The sequence below is a fragment of the Gossypium hirsutum genome, chromosome A07 (genome assembly GCF_007990345.1).
Source record: "Gossypium hirsutum isolate 1008001.06 chromosome A07, Gossypium_hirsutum_v2.1, whole genome shotgun sequence".
Classification (NCBI taxonomy): domain Eukaryota; kingdom Viridiplantae; phylum Streptophyta; class Magnoliopsida; order Malvales; family Malvaceae; genus Gossypium; species Gossypium hirsutum.
This window is the reverse complement of record NC_053430.1, coordinates 8,009,827-8,024,816: the sequence shown is the minus strand read 5'-3', so window position 1 is coordinate 8,024,816 and position 14,990 is coordinate 8,009,827. Positions and strand designations below refer to the sequence as shown.

Genomic DNA, 14,990 nt, shown 5'->3' with positions numbered 1-14,990 from the left:
ATATTCCAGGACATTGATTCAAGTTAAGCTCTTATTCAAAGGAGGAATAGACCCTGTCTAAGAGTAAATTTGTCATAATTAAGCGGAGTTGATTGCACGCCTAGAGATAGGGTGATAAGATTTTTTCGGATTAGGGTGAAACCTAATAAGGGAATCCATAGATCGAGTTAATGCAATTCTAGGGTGTTAATTAGAAAGAGATTTCAATTATTCAACCTAAGGTTAAACGTTATTAGTCTCGAGAGAGATAATAATATAACTTAGGGATTTCTACGGATCAAGTCAAATAAATAAATTGTCTGATTCAGAGTCAAATAACAAGTGAAGTCTAGGTGGATTTTTCCTTAGGTATTGTCTTAATCAATTGAATTTTTCCAAAAGTATTTTCCCAAATTTTCTTTCTGTGCATTCTTAGTTAGTAATTAGTTTAAATAACCAAACCTCTTAATATTTAGGCTAGATAATAAAAAGAAAGTAAATACTAGTACTCGTAGTTCCTTTGGGTTCGACAATCCGGTCTTGCTGAACTATACTACTGTTCGATAGGTACACTTGCCTTAAATCGTGATAATAAGTTAGTCTCAAGAACGATTCATTTATAAAATTTTAAAACCTGTTACGAATATTACGCATAAAGTTTTTGGCGCCGTTTTCGGGGAACTAAGATATTAGGAACACTCGATTTTTATTACTTTAGCCATTTTACTTTTATTCCAATTTAAATTTTTATTTCTAATTCTTCATTTATTTTCTTCTGACAGGTTTTTCTAGTTTATGACCAGAAGAAACTTGTCAGAACCATTACTGTTTGATAATGAGATCGATCACACAGTTTGCAGAAACCGAAGAGAAATAAGGCGAAGCTTATGATACACAGAAGAACAAGAGGACGATACTTCAACCACAACCGAGGAGATGGCTGAAAACCAAGAAAATCTACTACCTCTTGCGATTGCTATTAATCAGAATCCTGCTCCGCGTACAATGTATGATTATGTTAAACCTTCTTTAACAGGAACTGAATCGAGCATAGTTAGACCTGCTGTAGTTGCAAATACTTTTGATCTGAAATCTAACACAATTCAAATGGTACAACAATTTGTTCAGTTTGATGGTTTGCAGGATGAAGATCCCAACGCTCACTTGGTAAACTTTTTAGAACTATGTGATACATTTAAAATTAATGGCGTTTCTGATGACGTCATTCGCCTTCGGTTATTCCCTTTTTTATTGAGAAACAAAGCTAAATAGTGGTTGAATTCGTTACCACGGGGGTCAATCACTACTTGGGAGCAAATGACCAAAAAGTTTTTATTAAAATATTTTTCGCCAGTTAAAATGGCTAAATTACGTAATGATATCTCTTCTTTTGTGCAGATGAATTTAGAAACACTCTACGATGCATGGGAGATATACAAGGACCTTTTGTGAGGATGCCCTCACTATAGGTTACCACTTTGGCTGTAGGTTCAAACCTTTCATAATGGCTTGAATCCTTCGACTCGAAAAATGGTTGACGCAGCTGCTGGCGGAACCATCAATAATAAGACACCTGAAGATGCCTATGAATTTATAGAAGAGATGTCATTGAATAATTATCGATGGCAAGTCATGAGGACAAAGCCAACGAAAACAGCCGGCGTTTATAACGTCGATTCGGTCACCATGCTTTCTAATCAGGTAGAAGTCTTGAATAAGAAAATTGATGGTTTTCTTAATTTTTCACAAGTTCACCCAGTAAAGCAGTGCGAAGCAAGTGGAGGTGGATCAAGCATTTCAGAATACCCACCTTATGGCCACAACATGGAGAACGAGCAGTTAAATTACATGGGTAATAATCCTCGATCTCAAAACAATCCTTATAGCAATACTTACAATACAGATTGGAGGAACCACCCAAATTTTTCATGGGGAGGCCAAGAAAATTAGAAACCACCACCCCCTCCAGACTTTCAGCAACCACTGTATTAGTAGGAGAAAAAGCCAAACCTTGAGGAGATGCTAACCAAATTCATCTTGGTTTCAGAAACTCATTTTCAGAATACTGAGACGACACTCAAAAATCAACAAGCATCAATCTAGGGGCTCGAAACTCAGATTAGACAGCTCACCAAGTTAATTTCCGAACGACCATAAGGTAGCCTGCCAAGCAACACTGAATTTAACCCAAGGGAGCAACTCAACGCGATTGCCATTCAAGATGAAGAAGGGTTAGTTGCAAAACTTAGGCCAGAAACGGTGGTAAGTAAAGGAAAGAATGAGGTAGGCCAAAATGACCCAATGTAATACCCCGAAAATTTTTATTGTAAAATATTATCCGTGATATAGTAAAATAAGGAAATAAAGTGACAAAAAGGGAAAGTTTGAGTTATGTCAATATTGGGAAGTATATTATGACATATTGATTCAAGAAAGGATTAAATTGTAAAAGTGAGAAAAGTTTTGTGGCCCAAGAGTAAATACAAAAAATTTGAAGGATTAAAGTGTAAATATGAAAAGTTGAAGGACTAATAGTGCAAATATTTTAAGGGTGGAATGATCTAGAAACCAAGGAAAATTGATGAATTAGGAGCAAATTGAATAGGTGAAGAATTATGAGGGACTAAATTATAATTTTACCAAATTAAGTGATGACTCAAGATTGGAATTTTAAAAGATCACAAAGGGCAAAATGGTCAATTGGAAGAGAGAGAAATTACAGACAATGATGATGTTGGAGATATTTTAGATAAAATAAATAAATAAATATTAGTTTATTAATACTTTAAATTGATTTTTAAATGATATTTTATTATTTTATTATTATTTTATTTAATATATATATATGTAAGGAAAGAAAGGGGAGGATGATCACCATTCTCATGCAACTAACGAGAGAAGAAGAAGAAGAAAGAAAGTTTTCATTTTCTTACAATTTAGTCCTTCCTCCAAAAATTCATTATTTTCACCTAAAAATTGAAAAAAATTTCCATAACCATCAAGAGAGAAAGATAGCAAGGAGATGATGGGGAGCAAGAATATCAAGTTGGATTCAAGAAATAGAAGCTGGAGGAGAGAGAAAAATCAAGTTAAAGATTGAAGTCAATAAGAAAAGGTAAGTACATCAAGATTTCAATATGTTTTTAAGTTTGTTATTATTAACAAAGCATGGAAATAATGTTATAGTAGAGTTTTCTTACATAAGGTCCTATGTTCTTGATATGTTAGTGAAGAGAAAATAACAGAAAGTGATGAGAAATGGTGTAGAAAAAGAAAATAAGGGTGTTATAACATGGTAATTAATATCTTGCACTAAAACAGTTATGGACAGCAGCAGTAGTCTAATTTTGAAAAATCACCAAAAATTGTAAAAATATAATTATAGGATGAATAAAATATGAGATTAAAGATTATTTAGTCTAGTTTCTTATAGAAGAAACGGTGTAAGTAATGGATTTTTAAATCATGAAATATAATGAATTTTGTGAGACAAGGTCAGAATCAATTCGGGTTCCCCTATTCTGACTTTGGAAAATCATCAAAAATTGGATAGAAATAATTAGGGGCTTAAATTTATATTTTTAGAATATTTAATGAGTCTATTTTCAATATAAATAAACGTGAATACCATTCAAATTATGTACGAGGAGATAATTAATTTTTAGTAAAGAAGGATCAGAACTGTCAGACAACAGAACATGGGTAACTTTAAAGAATAAACTGTACTTATTGGCTGAATTAAAAATTCTGAAAATGTTATGGAAAGAATATATATAAGTCTAGTTTCAGGTAAAATTTTTGGATCTTAATTTTGAGCTCTATATCTTCAGATATAAATAATTTAGTGACTATGACACAGATGGACAGCTTGAACATTCATAAAAGTAAATAAAAAAAATATATAGATAATGTTACTTACAAGTGTGTTATATACATTAAGGATGTGGAATGGAGAGGAGGAGGAGGAAAACATATATGAATATTCATTTAGCATGGCTAATTTGCATATTTTAGGCTCAGGGACTAAATTGAATAAAATTAAAACTTTATGGGCAATTTTGTAAAAATGTCAGAAATGAGCAAATTGCATGAAATGTATTATTTTATTATTTAAATTACAAAATTGAATAAAATTATTAATTTAGTTCAAGATAGGGGGAAAACATGTTTTAGGGATTAAATTAAAAATGTTGAAATTATGGAAAATTCTGATATTTTATAGAATTCATGGACTGTTATCAATATGTATGAGAATAATAGCTGAAAATAAGGATTAAATTGCAAGAATTTTATTTTCCTGACCCTAAGGATGAAATCGTCATTAATTAAAAGTTTAGGGGCAAAATGGTAATTTTGCCTAGAGCATTAATTAAATGCATTAGAATATGAAATGAATGAAAATGATGATCAAATTTATTTATAAAGATCCGGACAACTCAAATATGAGACTTGATCGTGGAAAAGAAAAGATATCGGATTAATGAAATTATAAACACAAACAAGCAATGAGGTAAGTTGGTGTAACTTGAATTGTATTTTAAATACTTGAAATATGTGGTTATGTGATGAAAATATGATTTGAATGTTCAATTCATGATATTTGATGAAATATTGATAATACTCGATATAAATTGAAAATAAATCCCGGTTGAATGAAAGGAAAATTCGATGGATCTCTGAAAAGGAATTGACGGTAAAAAGGATCTAGCCCGGATGGGTGATCCTATTCTGATATAGCCCTCCCGAAGAATACGTGTAAAATGGATTTAGCCCGGACGAGTAATCCAAATTAGGGTTTGAATTTAGCCTGGACTGGTAATTCAGATCCAAGCTCATTAGAGTAATTGTCGTTGCAGGGGATTTAGCCTGGACTGGTAATCCCGACAATACTCTGAGTTTATATTACAGGGGATTTAGCCTGGACTGGTAAGCCCACTGTAAGGATGAGGTTTGCGGGAGTGTGCTCTCTGAAATGAAATGTGTAAGACCATGGTTGAAAGATACCATGGCAGCCTGATATGAAATGTGTAAGACCGTGGTTGAAAGATACCATGGCAACCTGATATGAAATGTGTAAGACCATGGTTGAAAGACACCATGGCAACCTGATATGAAATGTGTAAGACCATGGTCGAAAGATACCATGGCAACCTGATATGAAATGTGTAAGACCATGGTTGAAAGATACCATGGCAACATGACAGAAAATGAGTAAGACCATAGTTGAAAGACGCTATGACATCATGTCAAAGATAAATAAGACCGTGGATGGGAGACGCTATGATACCTGTTGAACAATTGATATTCAGGTAATATGTATCAGATGACGAATGGTTATATGAAATAATTATGAAGATAGATAAACGAAATAAGTATAAGTACATGGAATATAATTTATGTTAAGTTTGATATAAGCTATTACCGGAATAAATATACATAAAATATATGGAAATGATGGAGCATGAAATATTGATATAATGAAATGAATGATATATGCTTATGAAGAAACGGTAAGAGAATGATATGTTTCATGACATGTACATATATGATTATCTTTGATATGTTGATACAAGGAAATTATGTAAGTAAAGACAATTATTAAACTCAAGTGTGACATGTCGAGAAAATAAGTATATCAATGTTGAATTTATATGAAATATATGCAAGTATACTAACAATGATGTGGCTTGACGCTTAGACAAAGGTCAAGCTATTGATTGAATGGTAACATGTTTAATTATAAGAAGCATTGAAATGGTAAGTACTTAGATGAAAATAAAATTTAAGATTTTTGCGAAATTTTTTATGATCCCGATTTAATTCCGGTTGGTTTTTAATGTATGTTTGGGGCTTCGAGGGCCCAATAAAGAGACGTTATGATTATTTTCAAAATATGAATAATAAATGACTCAGAATTATCTAAAAATGTTTAGTAAACTCCGGTAATGCCTCGTACCTATTCCGGCAATGGATACGGGTAGGGGTGTTACATTTAGTGGTATCAGAGCTACGGTTTAGTCGGTTTTCGAACCAAACGTAGTATATGTGAAGTCTAAAAATACGTGTCATTATAATATGTGATAAGTATGATATCTCCCGACTCTGATGAGATTTGTTTTACTTATAAAATGAGATACTTTCTAACCCAAGATAATTCTGATAATACCAAAAACGATACTTAAGAATATGAGTAAAAAGTTGATTAGAATGAATCGAAATTCAGAAAGGTATGAATAAATACATGTTGATGATGAATGTTATGTGTATTATTAAAAGTAAATTTATGTGTATTATTAAAAGTAAATTATATTGCTACATGAAATATTGCGCTGATGACTAAATTACAAATATATAAAAGTGGTATATGAAGTACATGATAAGGATTATTAGTAAATTATGGATGAATAGTGAATTTTGAAAAATATTACATGTATTAAAGGTAAAGAAGACATAAATAAACGGATTATTGGCACAAGGATTAAATTATAAAGCAGTAAAAGTATTATGCGAAAGGTGTAAAAGTGATATGCGTGCATGAAATAATTTGCCCAAGTAGACAAAATTAGAACTATTAGGATATTAAGGGACCTCAGCATGCTCTCTGATTACTAGCACGTTAGTGTTCTCTGATTATTAGCACATTCAGCACATTCGTACTCTCTGTATAGCACTTCAGTGTTCTCTGTTTAATAATGCATAATAATGCACCTCTGTATAAGTCCCGTATATCCGAAGTGTTCTATCTAGTCTACTGGGCATCTGCTAAGTAAAAAGTAAACAATTTTCGTTACGAGGTAAATGATTATCTCTGAGTAAAAATGTTAGTTATGATGAAGCAGAACTCGTAAAAGTACGAATAAATGTTTTATAGTACTTGAGAATGATAAATGTTATATGAGTAAATATATGACAATTAAATTATGAGACTTTACGATCTATACCCCTTTACTAGTACAGTTATATGCAATGAAATTCATGAGATTTATATTGATTAAGTTCAGAAGTGGAAAGTGAAAAGTTCAATGGTTGAACAATTGATAATATAGTCGGAATTGAGAATGAGTTAATAGGTAAAGATGGGTTCTGAATAGATACATCAAATTTTTTTCTGAAAACTAGCTGGGATATACAGTACCATTGTTAAATAAAGAAATTATTTATAGGAAAATCGATTTGTTCAAATATGATATTTACAGAATGGTTAACTGAAAATTCCTTCCCAATTAGTTTCTTCAGTGAACTGAATGATGTGAAACTATTGATGACTTTACTAGTCAATGGATTGGTAAATAAATTAAATATTTGAATATAGCTGTTATAAATAAGTATAATACAGTAAAAATTTTTGGGGATTTTATACGGATATTTTATATGTACTGATATTTTCAGAGGTATATACAACTGTTCATGTTTGGATGCTATAATCAATATATGGAAAGGTTGGATAAATATGCTAATAGACATAAGTTATCACAAGTCTGATTGATTCACAAGTGGTACTGCTCTATCTTTCTTTGGATTTCGAAGCCAATATATGTAATAAAACACTTGATAATAAGATACATTTGATATTATCTTCTATTTCTCTTGGTAAAAGCTCTGAGAGGCAAATGTGAAATATTGAATTGAAAATAAAATTTGAGATGAAAGGATAGAGAATGGATATAAAAGATAAACTAGGTAAATATGTGCAAAAAGAAACTATAAAATTATAGAAATAATGAAACTCATGATCAAAAGAAAATAAGGAAATTTCGAGGACGAAATTTACTTTAAGGGGGAGAGAAATGTAATACCCCAAAAATTTTTATAGTAAAATATTATCCGTGATATAGTAAAATAAGGAAATAAAGTGACAAAAAGGGAAATTTTGAGTTATGTCAATATTGGGAAGTATATTATGACATATTGATTCAAGAAAGGATTAAATTGTAAAAGTGAGAAAAGTTTTGTGGCCCAAGAGTAAATACAAAAAATTTGAAGGATTAAAGTGTAAATATGAAAAGTTGAAGGACTAATAGTGCAAATATTTTAAGGGTGGAATGATCTAGAAACCAAGGAAAATTGATGAATTAGGAGCAAATTGAATAGGTGAAGAATTATGAGGGACTAAATTATAATTTTACCAAATTAAGTGATGACTCAAGATTGGAATTTTAAAAGATCACAAAGGGCAAAATGGTCAATTGGAAGAGAGAGAAATTACAGACAATGATGATGTTGGAGATATTTTAGATAAAATAAATAAATAAATATTAGTTTATTAATACTTTAAATTGATTTTTAAATGATATTTTATTATTTTATTATTATTTTATTTAATATATATATATGTAAGGAAAGAAAGGGGAGGATGATCACCATTCTCATGCAACTAACGAGAGAAAAAGAAGAAGAAAGAAAGTTTTCATTTTCTTACAATTTAGTCCTTCCTCCAAAAATTCATTATTTTCACCTAAAAATTGAAAAAAATTTCCATAACCATCAAGAGAGAAAGATAGCAAGGAGATGATGGGGAGCAAGAATATCAAGTTGGATTCAAGAAATAGAAGCTGGAGGAGAGAGAAAAATCAAGTTAAAGATTGAAGTCAATAAGAAAAGGTAAGTACATCAAGATTTCAATATGTTTTTAAGTTTGTTATTATTAACAAAGCATGGAAATAATGTTATAGTAGAGTTTTCTTACATAAGGTCCTATGTTCTTGATATGTTAGTGAAGAGAAAATAATAGAAAGTGATGAGAAATGGTGTAGAAAAAGAAAATAAGGGTGTTATAACATGGTAATTAATATCTTGCACTAAAACAGTTATGGACAGCAGTAGTAGTCTAATTTTGAAAAATCACCAAAAATTGTAAAAATATAATTATAGGATGAATAAAATATGAGATTAAATATTATTGAGTCTAGTTTCTTATAGAAGAAACGGTGTAAGTAATGGATTTTTAAATCATGAAATATAATGAATTTTGTGAGACAAGGTCAGAATCAATTCGGGTTCCCCTATTCTGACTTTGGAAAATCATCAAAAATTGGATAGAAATAATTAGGGGCTTAAATTTATATTTTTAGAATATTTAATGAGTATATTTTCAATATAAATAAACGTGAATACCATTCAAATTATGTACGAGGAGATAATTAATTTTTAGTAAAGAAGGGTCAGAACTGTCAGACAACAGAACATGGGTAACTTTAAAGAATAAACTGTACTTATTGGCTGAATTAAAAATTCTGAAAATTTTATGGAAGAATATATATGAGTCTAGTTTTAGGTAAAAGTTTTGGATCTTAATTTTGAGTTCTATATCTTCAGATATAAATAATTTAGTGACTATGATACAGATGGACAGCTTGAACATTCATAAAAGTAAATAAAAAAATATATAGATAATGTTACTTACAAGTGTGTTATATACATTAAGGATGTGGAATGGAGAGGAGGAGGAGGAAAACATATATGAATATTCATTTAGCATGGCTAATTTGCATATTTTAGGCTCAGGGACTAAATTGAATAAAATTAAAACTTTATGGGCAATTTTGTAAAAATGTCAGAAATGAGCAAATTGCATGAAATGTATTATTTTATTATTTAAATTACAAAATTGAATAAAATTATTAATTTAGTTCAAGATAGGGGAAAACATGTTTTAGGGATTAAATTGAAAAGTGTTGAAATTATGGAAAATTCTGATATTTTATAGAATTCATGGACTGTTATCAATATGTATGAGAATAATAGCTGAAAATAAGGATTAAATTGCAAGAATTTTATTTTCCTGACCCTAAGGATGAAATCGTCATTAATTAAAAGTTTAGGGGCAAAATGGTAATTTTGCCTAAAGCATTAATTAAATGCATTAGAATATGAAATGAATGAAAATGATGATCAAATTTATTTATAAAGATCCGGACGACTCAAATATGAGACTTGATCGTGGAAAAGAAAAGATATCGGATTAATGAAATTATAAACACAAACAAGCAATGAGGTAAGTTGGTGTAACTTGAATTGTATTTTAAATACTTGAAATATGTGGTTATGTGATGAAAATATGATTTGAATGTTCAATTCATGATAATTGATGAAATATTGATAATACTCGATATAAATTGAAAATAAATCCCGGTTGAATGAAAGGAAAATTCGATGGATCTCTGAAAAGGAATTGACGGTAAAAAGGATCTAGCCCGGATGGGTGATCCTATTCTGATATAGCCCTCCCGAAGAATACGTGTAAAATGGATTTAGCCCGGACGAGTAATCCAAATTAGGGTTTGAATTTAGCCTGGACTGGTAATTCAGATCCAAGCTCATTAGAGTAATTGTCGTTGCAGGGGATTTAGCCTGGACTGGTAATCCCGACAATACTCTATGAGTTTATATTACAGGGGATTTAGCCTGGACTGGTAAGCCCACTGTAAGGATGAGGTTCACGGGAGTGTGCTCTCTGAAATGAAATGTGTAAGACCATGGTTGAAAGATACCATGACAGCCTGATATGAAATGTGTAAGACCGTGGTTGAAAGATACCATGACAACCTGATATGAAATGTGTAAGACCATGGTTGAAGACACTATGGCAACCTGATATGAAATGTGTAAGACCATGGTCGAAAGATACCATGGCAACCTGATATGAAATGTGTAAGACCATGGTTGAAAGATACCATGGCAACATGACAGAAAATGAGTAAGACCATAGTTGAAAGACGCTATGACATCATGTCAAAGATAAATAAGACCGTGGATGGGAGACGCTATGATACCTGTTGAACAATTGATATTCAGGTAATATGTATCAGATGACGAATGGTTATATGAAATAATTATGAAGATAGATAAACGAAATAAGTATAAGTACATGAAATATAATTTATGTTAAGTTTGATATAAGCTATTACCGGAATAAATATATATAAAATATATGGAAATGATGGAGCATGAAATATTGATATAATGAAATGAATGAAATATGCTTATGAAGAAACGGTAAGAGAATGATATGTTTCATGACATGTACATATATGATTATCTTTGATATGTTGATACAAGGAAATTATGTAAGTAAAGACAATTATTAAACTCAAGTGTGACATGTCGAGAAAATAAGTATATCAATGTTGAATTTATATGAAATATGTGCAAGTATACTAACAATGATGTGGCTTGACACTTAGAAAAAGGTCAAGCTATTGATTGAATGGTAACATGTTTAATTATAAGAAGCATTGAAATGGTAAGTGCTTAGATGAAAATAAAATTTAAGATTTTGCGAAATTTTTTATGATCCCGATTTAATTCCGGTTGGTTTTTAATGTATGTTTGGGGCTTCGAGGGCCCAATAAAGAGACGTTATGATTATTTTCAAAATATGAATAATAAATGACTCAAAATTATCTAAAAATGTTTAGTAAACTCCGGTAATGCCTCGTACCTATTCCGGCAATGGATACGGGTAGGGGTGTTACACCCAAAGCCGGTGAGTACAGAATATAAACCTCGTGTGCCATACCCCAATGCGACAAGGAAAGACCGATCAGACGAACAATTTGGTAAATTCCTTAAACTTTTAATGAAACTACATATTAACTTACCGTTTATTGAAGCTCTTTCGCAGATGCCAAATGCAGTCAAGTTTTTAAAAGAGCTTTTAACAAATAAATGAAAATTGGATGAGGCGTCGCATGTGGAGTTGAATACAGTTTGCTCAGCCATATTACAGAATAAGCTGCCCAACAAATTAAAGGATCTAGGGAGTTTTACGATTCCTTGTTTAATTGGTAGTTTAGATGTCCATAATGCATTGGCTGACTTAGGGGCAAGCATTAATGTTATGCCTTATAAAATGTTTAAACAACTAGGTCTTGGGAAACCCAAACAAACTAGGATGAGCATTCAATTGGCTGATAAAACTGTAAGAGGCCTAATTAACCAAAACAATAAATAGTCCATTTCATTACAAGACCCAAGCAAAATACAGGCCCAAACTAAAAACCCAGCCTAGAAAAATAGCCCCAAAATAAAACAACACAGAAACCCTAATATGCCTAAGGCGCCGCGCCTCCATGTGTGCCCTCGGCACGCACGACGCCCGAGATTCGGTCTCGTTGCACCAAAATGGCCATCTACAGCCTCATTGACCTTACCTGCAAGAAAAAAAGAAGCAGAAATAGAACGAAAAAGGCAACAAAGGACAAGAAGCAAAAACGAAATAAAACAGTATCAAGATTAGACTATGGCATTTGTATTCGGCTATATAGCCACAAGCGCCAAAATGTAATAGATGGAGACGATTAAGGAATCAAAAAGCAAAAACAAAAGGTTGATTTTAAATCTCATTTTCTGGTTCTTTTTTCTTTCGGTTTCCTCTTTATTTATTTATTTTTCTACTTTTTTAAATCTCTTTTTTTTTACAAAAATATAAAAAAAAGGAGAAAAAAAGAAAACTTACCCAAACCCTGGGGTTGCGTCACCGGAGTTTTCTTTCCCGTCGTCGGAATCGACACAAAGAGAAAGTTGGGGGTTCTTTCTCCTTTGTTTTCTTCGGTCTAGGGAGGTCTCACCATTGAATCGCCCTTCAAAAGGGTCAAAAACCCGATTCCATGAGGCTTTGGATCACCGTTTACGGTGGAAGCCACGGCGGGTTCACGATGGTTTGGCGACGGCTCAAAGAGGGAGGGTATAAAACCCTAGCAGAGAAGAAATGCAAATGGGGGGTGTTCTCTGAAAATTTTTAGAAAAAGAGGAAGCAAATAAAAAAAATAAAAACTGGCTTAAATAATAACACAAAAACAGTGCCGTTTTGCACCCAATGATCTAGCGCCGAAACGGCGTCGTTTAAAGCAAATCCGTCCGCGACCCGACCCGCTCCAGGGGGATCCGCGCGTTCTTCTCTTTTGGGGATAATTATCCCTTTGGTCCTCCGATTTGTGCAGTTGTTGTAATTTTGTCATGTTTCCTTTTCTTTTATATTCTTAAATTCACCCTACTAAACTTGAAAATTTTTATTTTGGTCCTTTTTCAAACGCTACGCATTTTGGTCCTTTTCTTTTATATGCTTACTTTCTAAATATTTGTTGTTCTTTCATTTTCAATATTCACCATTTCATCATCTGTTTATTTAGCTATCTATTACTTCTTTATACATTTTAAAATTTAAATAACTTACATTTCATCTTTTACTAGTATATTTATTATTATTATTATTATTATTATCGTTATTATTATTATTATTATGTTTCCACACATTTTCCTATTCATCACTGTTACTATTTATCTAATTTTATTTGTCTATTTATATTTCTATTATTTTTATATTTCTATATATTGTATTTCTATTTATGTTTATTATTATTATTCTTATTACTATTTTTTGAGCATATCATGTATTTTAGATTATTATCAATTTTGAATATTTTACATATATTATTTCTTTTAAACTATTATATGTATTATTTATTTTGAAATTTGTATATACATCTTTGTATTTTAAATTATTATGTATATATATACAAATATATCATTCATTTTAAATTTCTTATATGTTATTTAGTTACATCGTTTTATATGAAAACTGTGTTAAATTCTTCTTATTATTTATTATAAACCTTTCTACTACTATTATTTTTAAAATTTCACATGTTATTTATATTAAACTTTTGTACATATCTTCTATATGTTAATTAACTTAAATTATTATTTTTTACGATATTATTTATTCTAAACTTTTATACGCAATTTTAAATTATTTTTTAATTATTATTTTAATTTATTCTATTTATATATATTTTTATCTTGTACATTAATGATTTTAAATTGTTTAATATCATTTACTCTGAATCATTTTTCATAGTGTCTATTTCAAGCTTGTTTTTTCCTTCATATTTATTAATATTTAAATAATGTATGTTGAGTAATTATTGTCATTGTGTGTACTATAATTCGTTCACTTATTTTCATACTATTGTCACTCATTTGTATAGTATTTTATCCATATATATTGTTTCATGTTTGTAATTTTGCCTTTCATTCGTAATTGTCGCATTGTAATTTTCAATTTATTGATCCGAAATTCATGATTCTATTTCATTCCAAGTCAAATTAATGTATTTTGGGTCGACTTTATAAAACAAAGGCAGAGTTTGGTGTTTAGCAATTCGATAGATCGTGCCTTAATGTGTTGGGTTTCGATCTTTCGTTTGTTTAAATAATCAAATTTCCCTTTAAAATTTCGTCCGCATTGTCTAAACCTTAAAACAAAAGCGATGTTTGATGCTTAGAAATTCGAGGTATCGTGCCCTATCGTGCTGGGTTGCAATTTCTCGTTTGTTCAAATTAATCGAATATTCCTTTGGAATTTCACTCATGTTTTAAAAATTCTTTAAAACGAAGGCAACGTTCGAAGTTTGGAAATTCGGGGAATCGTGCCCTATCGTGCTGGGTTGCAATTTCTCGCTTGTTCAAAATAATCGAATATTCCTTTAGAATTTCACTCATGTTTTCTAAATTCTAAAACAAGGCAATGCTCAACGTTTGGGAATCCGAGAAAACGTGCCCTACATGCTGGGTTTCGATTTACCATTTGACTAAACAACCGAATATCCTTTTAAAAAATTTCAATGCATGAGTTTTTAAAATCATGAGATGATTTTGGGTATTCGAAGGTTTGAAATGTCGTGTCCTACGTGTTGGATGTGATATTTTACTTCTTCGAAATAAGAGAATCTTAATATCCACTTCAAGTTAGCTAAACATTCATAAAAATGGATCGTATTTCAAAATTTATTTTAAATCTTTTCAAATTTCAACATTAGGACATTAATTAATCAATTAGGTCCCAATTTTAGGTGTTATGAGGGTGTTAATCCTTCCTTGCACGTAACCGACTCCCAAACCCGTTTTCTCAAATTTCGTAGACCAAAATCGTTGTTTTAGTAAACCTAAAATGTTTTATTAAAATAACCAAACTTCTTGGTGATCCGATCACACCTAAACAAAAAAGATTG

The 14,990-nt window shown here is 31.0% G+C and overlaps 1 non-coding gene across 1 annotated transcript; it reads right to left on the bottom strand.

Annotated features, from left to right (window-relative positions):
• Nucleotides 1-1,344: 1,344 nt before the first annotated feature.
• On the bottom strand, nt 1,345-1,451 carry LOC121204423 (small nucleolar RNA R71). The gene has a single exon (XR_005899348.1). It is a non-coding gene; the product is annotated as a small nucleolar RNA R71 (small nucleolar RNA).
• Nucleotides 1,452-14,990: the final 13,539 nt, after the last annotated feature.